Source organism: Henckelia pumila, chromosome 3, assembly GCF_033568475.1.
Source record: "Henckelia pumila isolate YLH828 chromosome 3, ASM3356847v2, whole genome shotgun sequence".
Classification (NCBI taxonomy): Eukaryota; Viridiplantae; Streptophyta; class Magnoliopsida; order Lamiales; family Gesneriaceae; genus Henckelia; species Henckelia pumila.
Window position 1 is genome coordinate 13,311,663 of NC_133122.1, and position 14,691 is coordinate 13,326,353.

A 14,691-nucleotide genomic window follows, 5' to 3' on the forward strand; every position below is an offset into this window, starting at 1 on the left:
ATGGATTTCTAAAATAATAAAACTCATAATTTTCTTTTTTTTTCTCACATTTTCTCACTCCTCTCTATCTCCCTCTCTCTCATATTCAAAATGAATCTCCTCTCTATCTCACTCTTTCTCATATTCAAAATGAATTATATATTCGTTTTTTTCCTAAAATCAAAATAAAAAATATTATTTAAATATTTGAAATTTTCAAAATATTTTATGCTTTTTAAATTATAATTTGTACAAATAATTATAATATTTAATGATAATAATATATGATTCAAAAAATTATAATATGATTTAATTCAAATATTTGAATAGTGGATAACAGACATGATAAAAAATAAAAATTGACAAATAATTTTTTATGATATAATTTATAATTTATCATTTTTTTTAAAAAAACTTTACACAATCGCAAATTTTTTAGTTTATAATTTTGTTACGTTAATATATATATATATATGTAAAATAAATGAAATCCATTTTCATCAATAAATTAAAAAAATATTTCAAATAAATTTATTATTTATGTCAAATAATTATTATTTCAAAGGGAAAAAAAAGAAAAATAATAAGATATATTAAAGATACATGAAAAGTTTACAAATCTCTATAAAAGTCCTTCAAAAGTCTACAAAGAATCCATGCAAATCTGTTTGTAAATCCGTGAGATTCTACAAAAGTCAATAAAAATCCATCAACTCAACAAAATTCTCTCATTTTAAAAAGTCACCAAAAGTCATTAAAACTCTGGATTGAATACACCCCCCTTAGTTAATGCATCAGCCGGAATGTTCTCTGTTGAAATCTTTTCTAATCCGACTTCATCTTTAGATAAGATGTCTCTAATGAAGTGCATCTTCACATCAATATGTTTAGTCCTTTCGTGGAACACCTGATGTTTGGATAGGTGAATTGCACTTTGACTATCGCAGTGGACAGTCACCTTGTCTTGCTTGAACCCAATCTCACTGTTGCATGTTTTTCGCTCGCAAGTGCACGATGTCAAGTTATAATATAGGAATTAAGTCCAAGTCGATCCCACGGAGAATGAATAAATGATATTATATCAAATATTTGCAACTAATAAAATCCTAATTCTATGTAGAGCTACGAAAGTGGTTTGATTTTTATAAAACTAAAATTTGCAAGAAATAAAATTAAATAACCATGAGTTCACGAGACGAAAATTCAATAAGCGATGAATGCTAGAGGTTCGACTTCACTTGACTGTCCACCACAATTTATTTCTAATGATTATTTAATTATCAATTCTTCTAATTTATTAGCCAAGAATCCCTATTATTTTCTACTACCTCTCTCGAGTGTCAAGAAGAAATTCGTATTCAATAACAAACTCAATATCTCTATCAAAGTTCAATTATTAAATCCGGTAAATAGCGCAAGAATTCTTCTAATGACTTCTATGGAGTTATATGCCTCTCGAACAATATAAACATCAAAGATGTATTTTCCTATGTCGTATTCAAAATCTCCTCTCTCGAGTGATAGATTCTAAATAAATTATCATTCAATCTATGGCCAGTAAATTGAAAGCATTAAAATCAGGAAAACAAAAATAAATTGTGCGAAGAATTCAAATATATAAATCAAAATATCTAAATCATGGTTTCCAGTCAAGATCCGTCTACCTCTAGACTAAGAAATTTGTTCATAACGCAATTCAAAATCAAATAAGACATGTTTTTCCAACAATCCATAAACTAAGAAAAGTAGAGTTCAAAGAGAAACTAGAACGAATTAGAATGAAGCTTCTCCGTCGCCGGATGCCGCCGTCTTCAGTCTTCGTACCAAATTCTCGAGCTCTTATGCACTTCAAAACTCTCAATAGCCGTCTTATGCTCTGGAAAACTCTCTAAACCCTCGTATCTTACAGATTAAGTCATAAAATCCCTTTTAAAACTCGATTAAAGACTTTCCATATTTTTGGAGACTGCGCAGCGCTGGAGCGCTAATAATTCGGCGCTGGGGCGCTCAAGTTTCGTATTTTATTTTTCAATGACGGACTTCTAGCACTGGAGCGCTCAAAAGACGGCGCTGGGGCGCTCTGTACATGAATTTATGGGCACTGGAGCACTGGAAAACTAGAGCTGGGGCGCTACTTGTTCTTCCATTTCACCATCTGCGCAGCATTTTTGTAAAAATCATAAATTAAGTTCTAGCCGTCAGATCGAGCTGAAATTTTGACAGCAACTTTAAAACATCATAAACTTCAATTCGAATGTTGGAGATCAGATTTAGATGTCTATAACATTCCCAATAATTTTCTGAAGTTTTTTGTCCCGTAATTCGGCTTTCCGCTTCTTCTTGCTACTTTTCTTCAAATCCTTGAAACTCACAAAAACAACAAAAAATACACATAATATTCACTCGATACATCAAAAAATCCAAGTCAAATCATATATAAATTAAGTGCGTAAAATGTACTTATCAAATCCCCGCAAACTTAGACTTTTGCTAGTCCCGAACAAAACAATAATGAGCAATATAGTCGACCTCCGAATTTATACATTCCAAGATTCAATACATATGTCGGCTAATTTTCTCAAGAGTTCTCGTGTGTGTGTGATTTGCCAATCTCATCTATCCACCTAACTTTCGGTAAAATCATGCAATCCGTAAGCTTCATAAAATCATTAACTCCGCCCTCAAGTTTCAAAATACTCTCAACCAAGTTCAACTTTTACTCACACAGATCAACAGGACTTTTTCGGTTAACATTAGGCTCAAGCATAATCAGCAGGAATAAGCATCCATATATATATCAATGCAAACAAGGACTCATGATGCAAAGCAAAGGGAATTGAATATTTTCAATTTGTGCAGGATTATGAGTAGCTAAAAATATTTTATTTGCATTGCCAGAAATTAGTCTTGGCTTTCTTCTACTCCATACATCTCCATCTTTATGCCTTGTATTTGGACTAGAATTTCAATCCATTTTTTTTTCTTTTCAAGGCCTCCCCTCACCTTACTTTCTCCGCCATTACTTTTCTTTGAACTTTTTAGCTACTCAATTTATTTTGGATTTTTCATGAATATAGAATGGCTAAAAAAACTCAATAGATTCGAAAAAAAACGCCTAAATCACTTCTGTGATCTTAAAAATCTACCTCAGTTTCAAATAAAAATCACAAGAGTTAAGAATCAAATCCTCTAATCTACATCACAAATCCACATAATTTTTTTCTAATTGCTAGGAGTATCAAAAATCATGGCATTCGTGTATAAATGTGAGAACTCAAGATTAAATATAGCTAACATAACTTTTTCAGCACACAAAATTTATTTTCATCATAGGCCAACACAATTACAACATCATGCCTTCAACTCCAACTAACTCATAAAAAATTTCAAATTTTCACAATTTTTAAATACCCCCCCCCCCCCCCAAAACTTAAATTGTGCATTGTCCTCAATGTACAGTATTCATTAAAAACAAGGGACGCATACCTTAGGCACCAAGCGTCAGTACTTAGCACCATCTTAATCACTCAAAACTCTTCATCAGACGTGGCTCCTAAACTCTTTCATCTCCATACTTTTTAACCTACACAATTCAAAATCATTATTAATGTCTAGTTTCCTCATGATAAAAATAAAAACAAAAACAACTAAAAGAAAATAAAAAAAATGCAAAAAACAACTAGCTTGGGTTGCCTCCCAAGAAGCGCTTAGTTTATAGTCCATAGCCTGACTATATTCTGATTCTAGCCCGGTTCCACTTTGTTGGAGGTCTTTTCCTTTTCTTTCACCCTCCAAACATATTCAACAATCTTCTTGATCTTTGCTTTCTTTCTCTTCTTCTTCTTTGCTACCTTCGGATCATTCTCTCTTGGCAATTCTACAGCACTAACAACTTTGCAGCAACATTCCATCTTCTTTGATTGTTCAATCATGAACACTTTTTCCATGGATGAATTTTTAACCTCCTTATAAACATTAAAGATCACCTTCTCACCATCAACTCCCATCGTCAACTCACATTTCTTCACATCAATCTTGGCTTCAGCAGTAGCCAAGAACGGTCTCCCCAAAATCAATGGCATATTTGCATCCTCCTCCATATCTAGCACAACAAAATCTGCAGGAAAAATAAATTTATCTATTTTTACCAGTACATCCTCAATGATTCCAAATGGATATGTGATAGATCTGTCAGCTAGCTGCAATGCGATTGTCGTGGGTTTCACCTCTCCAAGTCCCAAACTCCTGAAAACAGACAAAGACATTAAGTTAATGCTAGCTCCTAAATCACAAAGTGCTTTATTAAAATTAAAATAACCAATAATGCAAGGAATCGTAAAACTCCCTAGATCTTTTAATTTTTGTGGTAGCTTCTTTTGCAGGATAGCACTGCACTCTTCAGTCAGGTTGACAGTCTCGAACTCCTCCACCTTCCGCTTCTTAGACATCACCTCCTTCAAGAATTTTGCATAATGCGGCATCTGCTCCAAAGAATCAGCGAATGGAATATTAATATGAATTTTCTTGAAGATGTCAAGAAACTTAGAAAATTTCTCATCCAACGCTATCTTCTTGAACTGCTGAGGATATGGCAAAACAGCTTTTCGTACAGGCGGTTTCTCAGGCACAACAGCAGAATTACTGGAATTTTTGCTAACAGATTTTTCAGACTCCAACACAATCTCTTCAGCCTCTTCATCATCTACTTCCTTTGGGTCATCAACCCCAAGTTCTTTACAACTTCTAAGGGTGATAGCCTTGCACTGCTCCCTTGTATTAACCTCAGTATTGCTAGAAAACACACCTCTCTGCTGATTATTCAATGCATTCGCCAGTTGACCAATTTGTGTTTCAAGATTTTTCATAGAAGCGCTCACATTGGTCAAGTGTGTCTCCATACTATCAAGCCTATTTTCATTCCTCTTAAATCTTGTGGATGATTCAGCAATAAAATTACTCACCAAATCTTCCAATGATGCCTTACCTTCACCATTCTGAGTATTGAACTCCGGTGGAGGATTCAACACATTCTTATTGTTTGCATAGGAAAAATTCTCATGATTACGCAAACTAGGATGATACTGATTGGGTACAGGATTACCTCGATAATTGTTGTAATTCCTGTTGTTCACATAATGAGCTTGCTCCACACTCTCAAATCCATCAGCAAAATTTACGGCAGTCTCCAGTGATGCTGTCTCATTAGAACTTTGATTCCCTTTGGTCAGTGCAGCCAACTGTGTAGAAATAGTAGCCATCTGAGCAGTCAAAGCAATGAATGCGTCAACCTCATGAATTCCAGCAGGCTTCCTTATTGCAGATCTCTCACTCGGCCACTGATAACTGTTAACAGTCATTTGCTCAAGCATCTCATAAGCCTGTTCAGGAAATTTAGAAAATATTGAACCTCCAGCTGCAGCATCCACAGAAATATGAGTTGGCCCATTCAAACCATTGTAGAATAACTCAATCTGTTCCCAGTCCGGAAAATTATGGTTTGAACACTTCCTAAGCAACTCCTTGTACCGCTCCCAGGCTTCATACAATTGCTCAAAATCTTGCTGTTTGAATGTAGTGATCTCTATTTTCAACTGAGCAGACTTAGCAGGTGGGAAATACTTAGCCAGAAATTTAGAAGCCATATCATCCCATGTAGTGAGACTCCCAAGAGGTAGTGATTGCAATCAACTACGAGCATTGTCCCTAAGAGAAAACGGGAACAATCGTAGTTTGATGGTGTCTTCAGTAACACCATGAATCTTCACTGTGTCAGCAATCTCCAGAAAAGTACGCAGATGCAGATTTGGATCTTCAGTAGTTGCACCCCTGAACTGATTCTTCTGCACCATATTAATCAGAGCTGGCTTCAACTCAAAATTATTCGCCGTGATGTTCTGCCGAGCTATCCCAGAATAATGAGTATTGATCACCGGTCGAAAGTGATCTCTGATCGGCACCGGAGCATTATTGACAGCTCTTTCCCTTTCTTCAGCCATTTGTTGCAACTCTTCTCTTCTAGCTTTTCGCAAAGCTTTAGCAGTTTTTTTGATTTCCGGATCAAAGAGCAGTGAGTTGTAACTTTTGATTTTTCGCATAAACTGCATAGACAGGAAAAAATTAAAATTAGAACCAACAAAAGAAATAAAATGTTCTAAATCAAAATTAAGACTAATTAGCACAATTTAATATAAATCAAATAAAATTCACTCCCCGGCAACGGCGCCAAAAACTTGTTGCATGTTTTCGCTCGCAAGCGCACGATGTCAAGTTATAATATAGGAATTAAGTCCAAGTCGATCCCACGGAGAATGAATAAATGATATTATATCAAATATTTGCAACTAATTAAATCCTAATTCTATGTAGAGCTACGAAAGTGGTTTGATTTTTATAAAACTAAAATTTGCAAGAAATAAAATTAAATAACCACGAGTTCACGAGACGAAAATTCAATAAGCGATGAATGCTAGAGGTTCGACTTCACTTGACTGTCCACCATAATTTATTTCTAATGATTGTTTAATTATCAATTCTTCTAATTTATTAGCCAAGAATCCCTATTATTTTCTACTACCTCTCTCGAGTGTCAAGCAGAAATTCGTATTCAATAACAAACTCAATATCTCTATCAATGTTCAATTATTAAATCCGATAAATAGCACAAAAATTCTTCTAATGACTTCTATGGAGTTATATGCATCTCGAACAATATAAATATCAAAGATGTATTTTCCTATGTCGTATTCAAAATCTCCTCTCTCAAGTGATAGATTCTAAATAAATTATCATTCAATCTATGGCCAGTAAATTGAAAGCATTAAAATCAGGAAAACAAAAATAAACTGTGCGAATAATTCAAATATATAAATCAAAATATCTCAATCATGGTTTCCAGTCAAGATCCGTCTACCTCTAGACTAAGAAATTAGTTCATAACGCACTTCAAAATCAAATAAGACATGTTTTTCCAACAATCCATAAACTAAGAAAAGTAGAGTTCAAAGAGAAAATAGAACGAATTAGAATGAAACTTCTCCGTCGCCAGATGCCGCTGTCTTCAGTCTTCGTACCAAATTCTCGAGCTCTTATGCACTTCAAAACTCTCAATAGCCGTCTTATGCTTTGGAAAAATCTCTAAACCCTCGTATCCTCATGAATAAGTCATAAAATCCCTTTTAAAACTCGATTAAATACTTTCCATATAATTGGAGACTGCGCAGCGCTGGAGCGCTAATAATTCGGCGCTGGGGCGCTCAAGTTTCGTATTTTATTTTTCAATGACGGACGTCTAGCGATGAAGCGCTCAAAAGACGGCGCTGGGGCACTCTGGACATGAATTTACGGGCGCTGGAGCACTGTGAAACTAGAGCTGGGGCGCTACTTGTTCTTCCATTTCACCATCTGCGCAGCATTTTTGTAAAAATCATAAATTAAGTTCTAGTCGTCGGATCGAGCTGAAATTTTGACAGCAACTTTAAAACATCATAAATTCAATTTGAACGGTGGAGATTGGATTTAGATGTCTGTAACATTCCCAGTAATTTTCTGAAGTTTGCTATCCCGTAATTCAGCTTTCTGCTTCTTCTTGCTACTTTTCTTCAAATCCTTGCAACTCACAAAAACAACAAAAAATACGCATAATATTCACTCGATATATCACAAAATCCAAGTCAAATCATATATTAATTAAGTGCATAAAATGCACTTATCAAATCTCCCCAAATTTAGACTTTTGCTAGTCCCGAACAAAACAGTAATGAGCAATATAGTCGACCTCCGAATTTATACATTCCAAGATTCAATACACTTGTCGGCTAATTTTCTCAAGAGTTCTCGTGTGTGTGTGATTTGCCAATCTCATCTACCCACCTAACTTTCGGTAAAATCATGCAATCTGTAAGCTTCATAAAATCATTAACTCCGCCCTCAAGTTTCAAAATACTCTCAACCAAGTTCAACTTTTACTCACACAGATCTACAGGACTTTTTCGGTTAACATTAGGCTCAAGCATAATCAGCAGGAGATAAGCATCCATATATATATCAATGCAAACAAGGAATCATGATGCAAAGCAAAGGGAATTGAATATTTTCAATTTGTGCAGGATTATGAGTAGCTAAAAAAATTTTATTTGCATTGCCAGACATTAGTCTTGGCTTTCTTATACTCCATACATCTCCATCTTTATGACTTGTATTTGGACTAGAATTTCAATCCATTTTTTTTCTTTTCAAGGCCTCCCCTCACCTTACTTTTTCCGCCATTACTTTTCTTTGAACTTTTTAGCTACTCAATTTGTTTTGAATTTTTCATGAATATAGAATGGTTAAAAAAACTCAATAGATTCGAAAAAAAACGCCTAAATCACTTCTGTGATCTTAAAAATCTACCTCAGTTTCAAATAAAAATCACAAGAGTTAAGAATCAAATCCTCTAATCCACATCACAAATCCACATAATTTTTTTCTAATTGCTAGGAGTATCGAAAATCATGGCATTCGTGCATAAATGTGAGAACTCAAGATTAAATATAGCTAACATAACTTTTTCAGCATACAAAATTTATTTTCATCATAGGCCAATACAATTACAACATCATGTCTTCAACTCCAACTAACTCATAAAAAATTTTAAATTTTCACAATTTTTAAACACCTTCCCAAACTTAAATTGTGCATTGTCCTCAATGTACAGTATTCATTAAAAACAAGGGACGCATACCTTAGGCAACAAGCGTCAGTACTCAGCACCATCTTAATTACTCAAAACTCTTCATCAGGCGTGGCTCCTAAACTCTTTCAGCTCCATACTTTTTAACCTACACAATTCAAAATCATTATTAATGTCTAGTTTCCTCATGATAAAAATAAAAACAAAAACAACTAAAAGAAAATAAAAAAAATGCAAAAAACAACTAGCTTGGGTTTCCTCCCTAGAAGCGCTTAGTTTATTGGAGGTCTTTTTCTTTTCTTTCACCCTCCAAACATATTCAACAATCTTCTTGATCTTTGCTTTATTTCTCTTCTTTTTCTTTGCTACCTTCGGATCATTCTCTCTTGGCAATTCTACAGCACTAACAACTTTGCAGCAACATTTCATCTTCTTTGATTGTTCAATCATGAACACTTTTTCCATGGATGAATTTTTAACCTCCTTATAAACATTAAAGATCACCTTCTCACCATCAACTCCCATCGTCAACTCACCTTTCTTCACATCAATCTTGGCTTCAGCAGTAGCCAAGAACGGTCTCCCCAAAATCAATGGCATATTTGCATCCTCCTCCATATCTAGCACAACAAAATCCGCAGAAAAAATAAATTTATCTACTTTTACCAGTACATCCTCAATGATTCCAAATGGATATGTGATAGATCTGTCAGCTAGCTGCAATGCGATTGTCGTGGGCTTCACCTCTCCAAGTCCCAAACTCCTGAAAACAGACAAAGGCATTAAGTTAATGCTAGCTCCTAAATCACAAAGTTCTTTATTAAAATTAGAAGAACCAATAATGCAAGGAATCGTGAAACTCCCTAGATCTTTTAATTTTTGTGGTAGCTTCTTTTGCAAGATAGCACTGCACTGTTCAGTCAGGTTGACAGTCTCAAATTCCTCCACCTTTCGCTTCTTAGACATCACCTCCTTCAAGAATTTTGCATAATGCGGCATCTGCTCCAAAGCATCAGCGAATGGAATATTAATATGAATTTTCTTGAAGATGTCAAGAAACTTAGAAAACTTCTCATCCAACGCTTTCTTCTTTAACCGTTGAGGATATGGCAAAACAGCTTTTGGTACAGGCGGTTTCTCATGCACAACTGCAGAATTGCTGGAATTTTTGCTAACAGATTTTTCAGACTCCACCACAATCTCTTCAGCCTCTTCATCATCTACTTCCTTTGGGTCATCAACCCCAAGTTCTTTACCATTTATAAGGGTGATAATCTTGCACTGCTCCCTTGGATTAACCTCAGTATTGCTAGGAAACACACCTCTCTGCTGATTATTCAATGCATTCGCCAGTTGAACAATTTGTGTTTCAAGATTTTTCATAGAATCGCTCACATTGGTCAAGTGTGTCTCCATACTATCAAGCCTATTTTCATTCCTCTTAAATCTTGTGGATGATTCTACAATAAAATTACTCACCAAATCTTCCAACGATGCCTTACCTTCACCATTCTGAGTATTGAACTCCGGTGGAGGATTCAACACATTCTTATTGTTTGCATAGGAAAAATTCTCATGATTACGCAAACTAGGATGATACTGATTGGGTACAGGATTACCTCGATAATTGTTGTAATTCCTGTTGTTCACATAATGAGCTTGCTCCACACTCTCAAATCCATCAGCAGAATTTACGGCAGTCGCCAGCGATACTGTCTCATTAGAACTTTGATTCCCTTTGGTCAGTGCAGCCAACTGTGTAGAAATAGTAGCCATCTTAGCAGTCAAAGCAGTGAATGCATCAACCTCATGAATTTCAACAGGCTTCCTTATTGCAGATCTCTCACTCGGCCACTGATAACTGTTAACAGTCATTTGCTCAAGCATCTCATAAGCCTATTTAGGAAATTTAGAAAATATTGAACCTCCAGCTGCAGCATCCACAAAAATACGAGTTGGCCCATTCAAACCATTGTAGAATAACTCAATCTATTCCCAGTTCGGAAAATTATGGTTTGGACACTTCCTAAGCAACTCCTTGTACCGCTCCCAGGCTTCATACAATTGCTCAAAATCTTGATGTTTGAATGTAGTGATCTCTATTTTCAACTGAGCAGACTTAGCAGGTGGGAAATACTTAGCCAGAAATTTAGAAGCCATATCATCCCATGTAGTGATACTCCCAAGAGGTAGTAATTGCAACCAACTACGAGCATTGTTCCTAATAGAAAACGGGAAAAATCGTAGTTTGACGGTGTCTTCAGTAACACCATGAATCTTCACTGTGTCAACAATCTCCAGAAAAGTACATAGATGCATATTTGGATCTTCAGTAGCTGCACCCCTGAACTGATTCTGCTGCACCATATTAATCAGAGTTGGCTTCAACTCAAAATTATTCGCCGTGATGTTCTGCCGAGCTATCCCAGAATAATGAGTATTGATCACTGGTCGAAAGTGATCTCTGATCGGCACCGGAGCATTATTGACAGCTCTTTCCCTTTCTTCAGCCATTTGTTGCAACTCTTCTCTTCTAGCTTTTCGCAAAGCTTTAGCAGTTTTTTCGATTTCCGGATCAAATAGCACTGAGTCGTAACTTTGGCTTTTTCGCATAAACTGCATAGACAGGAAAAAATTAAAATTAGAACCATCAAAAGAAATAAAATGCTCTAAATCAAAATTAAGACTAATTAGCACAATTTAATATAAATCAAATAAAATTCACTCCCCGAAAACGGCGCCAAAAACTTGTTGCATGTTTTTCGCTCGCAAGCGCACGATGTCAAGTTATAATATAGGAATTAAGTTCAAGTCGATCCCACGGAGAATGAATAAATGATATTATATCAAATATTTGCAACTAATAAAATCCTAATTCTATGTAGAGCTACGAAAGTGGTTTGATTTTTATAAAACTAAAATTTGCAAGAAATAAAATTAAATAACCACAAGTTCACGAGACGAAAATTCAATAAGCGATGAATGCTAGAGGTTCGACTTCACTTGACTGTCCACCACAATTTATTTCTAATGATTGTTTAATTATCAATTCTTCTAATTTATTAGCCAAGAATCCATATTATTTTCTACTACCTCTCTCGAGTGTCAAGCAGAAATTCGTATTCAATAACAAACTCAATATCTCTATCAAAGTTCAATTATTAAATCCGGTAAATAGCACAAGAATTCTTCTAATGACTTCTATGGAGTTATATGCCTCTCGAACAATATAAACATCAAAGATGTATTTTCCTATGTCGTATTCAAAATCTCCTCTCTCGAGTGATAGATTCTAAATAAATTATCATTCAATCTATGGCCAGTAAATTGAAAGCATTAAAATCAGGAAAACAAAAATAAACTGTGCGAAGAATTCAAATATATAAATCAAAATATCTCAATCATGGTTTCCAGTCAAGATCCGTCTACTTCTAGACTAAGAAATTAGTTCATAACGCAATTCAAAATCAAATAAGACATGTTTTTCCAACAATACATAAACTAAGAAAAGTAGAGTTCAAAGAGAAACTAGAACGAATTAGAATGAAGCTTCTCCGTCGCCGGATGCCGCCGTCTTCAGTCTTCGTACCAAATTCTCGAGCTCTTATGCACTTCAAAAATCTCAATAGCCATCTTATGCTCTGGAAAACTCTCTAAACCCTCGTATCCTCCAGAATAAGTCATAAAATCCCTTTTAAAACTCGATTAAAGACTTTCCATATTTTTGGAGACTGCGCAGCGCTGGAGCGCTAATAATATGGCGCTGAGGCGCTCAAGTTTCGTATTTTATTTTTCAATGACGAACGTCTAGCGCTAGAGCGCTCAAAACATGGCGTCGGGGCACTCTGGAAATGAATTTACGGGCGCTGGAGCGCTGGAAAACTAGAGCTGGGGCGCTACTTGTTCTTCCATTTTACCATCTGCGCAGCATTTTTGTAAAAATCATAACTTAAGTTCTAGCCGTTTGATCGAGCTGAAATTTTGAAAGCAACTTTAAAACATCATAAATCAATTTGAACAGTGGAGAACGGATTTAGATGTTTGTAACATTCCCAGCAATTTTCTGAAGTTTGCTGTCCCGTAATTCGGCTTTCCGCTTCTTCTTGCTACTTTTCTTCAAATCTTTACAACTCACAAAAACAACAACAAATACGCATAATATTCACTCGATACATCACAAAATCCAAGTCAAATCATATATAAATTAAGTGCATAAAATGCACTTATCACTCACCTATCATACCCTTCAACCACATAGCCTATTTAATTGCTTCAGTTGCATTCAGCTTCTGTGGTTGAAAGTGCAACCACAGACTGAAGACTTTATTTCCATGTTACTGCTGTTCCAAATAGAGTGAACACATATCCTGTTATGGACTTGCGAGTGCCTATATTTCCAGCGAAATCAGCATCCACAAAACCAACTATTGCTTCTTCATCTTTTGGCTTCTTTTCAAATCTGAGACCAAGATCAGTAGCACTCCTTACATACCTTAGGATCCACTTTAAGGCCTCCCAATGATCAAGGCCAGGGTTAGCCATAAACCTCGATGCTATACTCATAGAATAAGCTAGATCAGGGCAGGTGCACACCATCCCATACATTAGGCTATCGACCCCACTAGCATACGGTTTGTTTGACATTTCTGCCTTGTCTTTTTCTGATTCAGGACACTGACTTTTAGATAGCTTCATATGCTGTGCTAAGGGGGTTGATACTGGCTTTGACATGTTCATGTTGTATCTCAACAACACCTCCTTAGATATTCTCCTTGACTTAGAAAGGTGATAAATTTCTTCATGTCCCTTCTAATATCCATGCCAAGAATTTTCTTTGCTTCTCCAAGGTCCTTCATCTCAAACTCAGACTTGAGTTGTGACTTTATCTGTTGAATCTCCGCCTGACTAACACTTGCAATAAGAATTTCATCAACATATATAAGTAGGTATAGCATTGCCTGATATGGTCCTTCTCTATAGTAGATGCAGCTGTCACAATTGCTCCTCTTAAATCCAGTGCTTTGCATAAAGTCATAAAATCTCTTATTCCATTGTCTTGGACTTTGTTTCAACCCATAGAGAGATCGTTTTAACAGACACACTTTATCCTTGCTCTCGGTTCTTGTAAAGCCTTGAGGTTGATCCATATAAATCACCTCATCAAGATCTCTATGCAAGAAAGCTGTTTTTACATCTAGTTGTTCCAATTCCAAGTCATAATGAGTTATCAATCCTAGCATGATTCTTATGGAACAGTGCTTCACAACCGGGGAGAAGATTTCATTGAAGTCAACTCCTTCCACTTGAACAAACCCCTTAGCCACTAGTCTGGCCTTATACCTTAGGCCTCCATGCTCAGAAGTGTCTCTTTTTTATTTTGTAAAGCCACTTGCAGCCTAAGGTCCTCTGTCCTTTTGGCTTAGTGACCAGTTCCCAGGTGTTATTCTTTAGTAGTGAGTTCATTTCCTCTTTCATGGCTTCACTCCACCTATTTCTCTATTTGCTCTTCATAGCATCGTCATATGAATTTGGCTCATAACTTTCCATCTCCTGGGCTACTGATAGATCATAACAGGAGAGATCATCTTCTCCATATTTCTTGTGGGGCCTTATTTCTCTTCTTACTCTGTCCCTTGCCAGATTATAGGTACTTAGATCCTCCTGGTCCTCCTCTTGAGTTTGTACTTTCACTCTGTCTGGATCTAAGGCAGAAGCTTCTCTGTGAGGCTCCACCTCAACTGGAAACTTGACTGAACTCATCTGTATTTGGGTTTTATCAGATTCCTTTCATGTGTATCCAATCCTTGATTCATCAAAGGTTACATCTCTGGTTGTGAAGAATCTTGGTCATGTAGGTTCTAGATTCCATACCTTATACCCCTTAACACCTTCAGGGCAACCTATGAAGATGCATCTCACTGCCCTGGCCTCAAGCTTGTATTGCTTTAGATGTGCATAGGCAAGACATCCAAATGCCCTCAGTGTACTGTAATCTGATGGAGTACCATGCCACATCTCCATAGGGGTTTTGAAATTCAGGG

At 36.0% G+C, this 14,691-nt stretch overlaps 2 non-coding genes across 2 annotated transcripts; both read left to right on the plus strand.

The window, feature by feature from the left end:
• The first annotated feature begins 5,466 nt into the window (after positions 1 to 5,466).
• On the plus strand, positions 5,467 to 5,572 carry LOC140894033 (small nucleolar RNA R71). Its single transcript, XR_012153587.1, has one exon. It is a non-coding gene; the product is annotated as a small nucleolar RNA R71 (small nucleolar RNA).
• Positions 5,573 to 10,655: 5,083 nt separating this feature from the next.
• LOC140893990 (small nucleolar RNA R71) lies at positions 10,656 to 10,761 on the plus strand. The gene has a single exon (XR_012153547.1). It is a non-coding gene; the product is annotated as a small nucleolar RNA R71 (small nucleolar RNA).
• The last annotated feature ends 3,930 nt before the right edge of the window (positions 10,762 to 14,691 follow it).